This window comes from Piliocolobus tephrosceles, chromosome 1 (genome assembly GCF_002776525.5).
Source record: "Piliocolobus tephrosceles isolate RC106 chromosome 1, ASM277652v3, whole genome shotgun sequence".
Lineage (NCBI taxonomy): Eukaryota > Metazoa > Chordata > Mammalia > Primates > Cercopithecidae > Piliocolobus > Piliocolobus tephrosceles.
In genome coordinates, this window is record NC_045434.1 from 200,044,489 (window position 1) to 200,051,316 (window position 6,828).

Consider the following 6,828-nt stretch of genomic DNA (forward strand, 5'->3'; position numbering starts at 1 on the left):
TGTGTATGTGAGAGTGTGTATGTCTGTATGTGTGTGTGCATGTGTGTATGTGTGTCTCTGGGGGGGATGTGTGTGTGTGTGCATGTGGTTGTGTGTGTGAGAGTGTATGTCTGTGTGTATGAGTGTGTGTGTGAGTGTATGTGTGCATATGTATGTCCGTGTATGTGTGTGTGTGTGCATGTGTGTATTTGTGGTGAGTGTGATGTGTGTGTATGTGTGTGACAGTGACGTCTGTGTATGTGTGTGCATGTGTGTCTGGGTGGGGTGTGTGCATGTGTGGTTATGTGCGCGTGTATATGGGGAGTATATGTGTGTGTGCATGTGTGTGGTTATGTGTGTATGTGTGCATATGTATGTATATATTTGTGTGTGCACACGTGTGTGAGTGTATGTATTTACACATCTGGAAATATATGTGTGTGTGCACGTGTGTGTGTGTGTGTGTGTGTATAGGAGGCAGCATTTGGACTCTGATGTTCTGGATGCCACCACGCCTGGGCAGTGGGCCTCTCGTGGGTGGGAGGTGGGGCAGCTGGTCCATAGCCCCCTCCCTGGGTGGATTCAGCCCGGGCCCCAGCTGCGGCCTCCCACGCATCCATTGCCTCCCTCCCCTTCTCTCCAGCTCCTTCCTTACTCTGCCAAACAAATCCCAACCATGGAAAAAAGAAGTGTTTGGGGCCAGCCATTAGTGGGCGGAAATTCTTTGTTTCCTTCTCTTCCTGGTCTGGGATCCATCCTGCTCTGGGCCAAGTAATACCAATAGTAGCAGCCATTATTGGGTGCCTACTGTGTGCCGGGCCTGGAGCTAAAGTCTTTAGCAGATCATCTTATCAAATCCTCAGAACTATGCCCTTCACAGATCCCCACTTTCCACAGGAGGAAATCGAGGCTCCTGGGGGTGAAGTGACCGGCCTGAGGGCCCATGCTAGGGGCCGGCAGGGCCCAAGATTGCACATGAGTGATGGGGGCTGGGACCAGAATGCAGGGGAGTGGTAGAGCCAGGACTTGATCTGGTCTATGCACTTGGGCAATCACCACCAGCCTATAGACTTCAGTTTCCCCATCTGTTAAAAGAGTTGCAGTAAGAAATGGAGATGGTTGTAGAGCCCCTGGCACGGAGAGGCTCAGCAAACTTCAGCTACGCGGATGAAAGAATTCAGATTCAGCCTCCAGCTGAGATCCCAGCTCTGCCACATCGCAGCTGGGTGACCCTGGGCAAGTGACTTAGCCTTACTGAGCCCCTTTATAAAATAGGGTGCTTCAAGGAAAAGACAGGGGTGTGTAGAAAGGACCCCACTGAGCGCCCGGCACAGGAGGAAGGACCTTTGATCCCAGCCCCTCCCTGCCTCTCCCCTTCTCCTTGTAGGGGTGTGGGAAGGGAAGGCGTGGGGCAGGAGGGGATTAGCCCTGGGTCCCCCTCCTGGGGCGGCACTTTTAACCATGGGCTCCCCCGGAGATCAGCCCTGCCCCCTCCCAGGCCCCCGGCCAGGCCTGTGTTTGCCGTGGAGATCTGGGCTGGCCCGGGCCCCTGCCTTTCATTCCCGAGCAGCTTTTGCTTGCTTTGCGCGCCGTGGGGCCGGGCGGCGGTTATGCCCGCTCCCCAGGAGCAGATGGGCCACAGTGGGAAAGCCGGCGGCTGGCCCTAAGAGGATTGGCGGCCTTTCTTCCCTCCCTTTGTGACGCTCCCCGAGGGCCGCCGACGCACAGACCACAAAGGCCGCTTGTTTGGTCGCCTCTAGGGGCGCAGGGGTCACAGCTGACAGCGGCGCCCTTGGAGACGGTGGCACTCCAGTGAGTGGCAGAGCCTGGAGCACCTGGAGCACCCAGGCTGGGGAAAGACGGAGGAATCCTTGTCTCCTCCGCACCTCCCAGGATTTCCCAGGGAGCACTCTTGCATGCAGGGGAGAGGTGCTGGGAGTGGTGGGGGACTGCCCCGTCCTTTAGAGGGGGCAGGCCCACAGAGGGTCTGTCTACACGCCCCCATCACCTCACTGAGAGCTGGAGGCCCAGACAGGTCTGTGACTCAGCCAAGTCACACGGCAAGTTAGCCACCAACCAGGACTCACTCCTAGGGTCCCCAGCACCCAGCAAAGCTCCCCGCCATCTTGGAAATGTGGTCTCCCTTTCCTGCCTGTTTACTCTAAGTGGCTGTGGGGACCAGGAGAATCTGAGAAAGGGAAGGCTGGGCGCGGCAGAAACTGGAGGGACTTAGCAAGCTGAAGCCTCAGGACCCAAGAATAGCCCCAGAAGGGGCATCTGACAGTAGTTTGAGGCCAAGCTCCTAGCGAGAGGTGGAAACCGGGGAGAGGAAAAGAGCAAGAAGTATGTTACCCATGAGCTTATTTTAAAAAACTGTTGGCTGGGCACGGTGGCTCACGGCTGTAATTCTAGCACTTTGGGAGGCTGAGGCAGGTGGATCGCCTGAGGTCAGGAGTTTGTGACCAGTCTGGCCAACATGGTGAAACCCCATCTCTACTAAAAATGCAGACAAATTAGCCGGATGTGGCGGCGTGCACCTGTAATCCCAGCTACTCAGAAGGCTGAAGCAGGGGAATTGCTTGAACCCGGGAGGCAGAGGTTGCAGTGAGAGGAGATCACACCACTGCACTCCAACCTGGGTCACAAAGCGAGACTCCGTGTAAAAAAAAAATTGTTGCATGCCTGCTCTATGGTGGGAACTGAGAAAATCAAGAGAAATCAGATCAGGTTCAGCGCTTGGGGCCCTCTGTGTACTAGGAAGACAGATTTGTAAGCAACAGGCTCTAGCCCAGTTTCTTAGCCTCGAGGAAGTGACATTTGGGGCAGATAACTCCTGGTTAGGCACTGTCCTGTGCATTGCAGGAGGTGTTACAGCATCCTTGGCCCCCACCACCAGATCTCAGCAGCACCCCTGTGATCCTCAAAAGGTCTCCAGACATTGTCAAATGTCCCCTGGGGGGGGGGGGCAACCCCGGTTGAGAAACATTGGTCTAGACCATAATCCTGGTCATTTGTTCATTCATTCAGCACATGTCAAGTTCATGCCTGTTGCATTTGCCTCTTTGAGAAGAGAGTGAAATAGTTAATGCATGGATGACATGGGGGTGAGGGTTACCAGGAGGCTCCTGAAGAGGTGACATTTGAGCCAGACCTGGAAGGAGATGCTGGGACAGAGAAGATGGGAAAGAGGACATTGTAGGCCGAATGAGCAAAATGGACTTTCTGGATTCATTCCCTAGAGATACTCTGAGGGCCTGCTGTGTGCAGGGCATCTCTGGTGATACCAACGAACCAAGATAGCCCCGTTCCAGCATGCACAGGCTCAGGGCATGTCGAGAAGGGTCTGCACCCAGTCCAGAGGCCGTGGAGGGATCATGAAGTGCTTCCCAGGGAAGGGGAGACAGAGGCTATATCTTGAGCCTGAGCAGGCAGGAGATGGGCGGCAGGAGAAGGAAGGAACAGGTGCAGGTAAAGGAGGCAGCCGTTGCCCAGGTGGCAGAGCCTGGGAGCCCAAGGCTTTGGGGGAACTGCAAGGAGGCAGCTGGAACCGGGGCATAGCGTTCTGACAGTGGAGATGGGGACATGAGGCTGGAGTGGGAGATGGGAAGAGGGACCTAGCTGAAGAGCCTGGACTTGATACTGAGTCACTGGCGAGCTATGGAGAGCATTTGAATAGAGGCGTATTTTTGTTTTAGAAAAATCACTGTGGCTGCGGTGAGAAGATGGTTGGAGGGGAGCAGGCAAGAGGCAGGGGGACATTTGCAGTGGTTCAAGAATGAGATCAGGGTGACTGTGCACAGGGCATGCAGGGAACGATGCCACAGACACCCGGGAGATGAAGGCGTTAGGATATGGGCTTGAATGTGGGGTTGAGGGAGCTGGAGGAAGCATCTGGGCAGATGATGGGTGTTTAGCAGGGGATCCCTGAAGTGAATCACCAGATTAGAAACACCAGATAAAAGACTGAGCAGAGAAAGATGTCTGTGGGTCTCAATACGAATTGTTTTGGAAACTTTGCCCTTATGCTCATCTTTAAAATTGATAACCAACATTCCTAAAGAGCTTAATGCTCTGTGCCAGGCACTGTTCCTAATGCTTTGTGTACATTCACTCATTGAGTCTTTAAAACAATGCATTGAGTGAGGTGCTTTCCATCATCTCCATTTTGCAGATAAAGAAGCTGAAGCACAGAGAAGCAACTTGTCCAAGGTTAAACAGCTAGCAAGTGGCTGAGCCAGGATTTGAACTCAGACAGTTTGGCTTTAGAGTTTGTGCTGTCTGCTATGCTGTACTACCAAAACAGAGTTTGTTTAAAGTCTGCTTAATTTTGGCTATTTATAAAGTCCTGTAATCTTAATATAAAAGTAAAAAAGCAATGGCATTTTGTAGGTTGTGGTGGTGGAATGTAAAAGTGGAATATCATCTTCTGGAATCTCAGGGAATAGTTGGAAAGTGACTACCGCCACCTGGTGGCAGTGTACGCCAAGTAGCGCCACGACAAAGGCTAAACCCGGTTTCTTTCAGTATTACATTTATGAAACTCCAGGTCAGGGTGATAAGAACTTACTAGTAATATATACACTACTATTATGAAAAAGGTGTCCTCTACGAGGGGGCAGGAAGAAAGAAAGGAGGCTCCGGATGCCCAGGCTGCAGGGTATATACTCTGAGGGACTGTGATTGTGGGGACTCAGGATGAGGTTGCCATGTCCTGTCCAGACCCTCTCACTAGTTCCCTAGACGACCAGCATTAGGCATTTCTGAAACAGCTGGTGGGAGCTAGGGGTGGGGTGGGGTGTTACTCTGCAAACATGAGCTGTACCCATGACCCCGACCTTCTAATCCCAGGGCTTAACTGACTTCATTAACTCCAGGGGGGGGGGGCTTGAGAGAAACCCCTCCCCAAAATCATTCTCTGATAAACCATACTCAGAAAAGTCCCATTCCTGGGAGCCATGCTGGAAAACCTCCTGCCTGAAGACAGGGGACCATAGGTGACGCTCGTTGGCTGCAAACCCTCTGCTGAGTGGTGAAAGGGCTGGGTCTGCCCCACCCCCTGCCTGCCAAGGGGCAGTGAGGGAGAAAACTGGGTGAAAGCAGAGCATGCTGGGTAGCCCGGCCAGGAGCTGAGCGGTCCAGCCTCCCACCCCCCACTGTGGTTGCCATGGCAACTGAGGAAGGGAGGGAGGAGGAGAGGAGAGAACACTTGTCCCTCAGACAATGGGAACCTATTCCAGGTCACCCTTGGCCTTATCCTGAGGGACTCAGGGCGGTCAGCAGTTCTGGGCTCTTTGTACCCTGCAGCATGGAGATTTGGGGGCATAGTCCTCTGCTCAGGCCAGGCCAGGGGGCCCCAGAATGGGGGACAGAATCCTCGCCCTTGGAACATCCCAACCTCACCAGAGCCTACCCCTTCCTGGGCTTCCAGGTCCCCCAAGATGAAGTTGGGTTCATTTTCCAAGGGCCCCTCCCCCATGGAAGAGTGTGACCTTCTGTTGTGAAGTGAGCAGTGGGCACAGGGAGGAGGTAGCAGCCACTTTGGGGACAGGCCAAATATTTCATGAGTAATTTAATATCTGGAGCGCGAACCACTGAGCAGAGAACTGGTCAGCTGCCCGGAGCGAGAGCTGATCTGGTCCTCATAATGCAGGGGCAGGGATGGTGGGCTGACAGGGACGGACGGACCTGGGGCCACAGGGGAGTTAACCCTTTCAGAGTCCTGGGATGGAGCTAGGAAGGGGCGAGGCCGTGCGCCAGATCCTGAGCCATGCGGTTTGGTTGGTTTGAGCACTTTGAACCCGGGAAGGAAGGAGTGGCCCATTGGAAAGGCACTGGCTTTGAAATGGGGGGACCTGAGTTCGGCTCTTGCTAGCTATGTGACCCTGGACTAGGGACTCCACCTGTGTGAGCCTCAGTTGCTTATGCATGAAGTGGGGATGATAATAATGATATCTCTGCCGTTCCTACCACGGTAAGAATTGAGCAATAATGAATACAAAGCACTTAATACAGTGTCTAGGACACAGCAGGCCCTCGATCAGAGGACCTGCCCTCTTGACTCTGATGCTGTGTGAAGCTTGCCAGGACCCCTTGAAGCTCCCCAGAGCCCCTCAGAGCCCCCAGATATCCTTCATAGGGATCTCCCCACCACCCAGCTGTGTCCTGGATGCCTTTTCTTGTCCCTGGACCACCTGATGGACTTTCATGCCATTCTACACAAGCCATAGCTATGTCATGTCTCCTTACATTTGCTTTAGCCTCTACTCAGAGTTTCTGCAGAGGGGGTCCTGTCCAGCCTGGTGGCATGGAAGGAGCCTGGCCCTGGGTCGGAATCCCAGCTCAGCCACATTCCGGCTCTGTGACTGATGCCGGGTGCTTCGCTTCTCTGGGCCTTCATTTCTTCCTCTGTGAAATGTGAGTAACAAAGTGCCATCCTTGTAAGAATGCAGTCCCAGTTAATGAAGATAATTCTGTAAGGAAGCCAGCACAGTGCCTGTTACATAGTAGGTGCTTATGAAATGGTGCTCTTCATCATTGATACTTCAAGAGAGTGGCTTCAGTGCCAGACTGTCTTAGTCCATGCCCCAGCTCTGCTGTGGACTAGCTGTCAGGACTTGGCCAAATTACCTCCCTGTACCTCAGTTTCCATATCTGTGAAATAGGCATAACAATCACGCCTGCCTCATGGGGATTAAATGAGTGAAGATGTATATAAAGTGTTTGGAACAAAACCTGGAACAAAGGAGGAGCACAGTTGGTGCCAGGCTATTCTCTTCGTCTGAGGTTCAGAAGCAATTTGTGAAAAGGCATCTCCAGTCTCCTCCCATGCCCTCATCTTTGTCCGGGGCG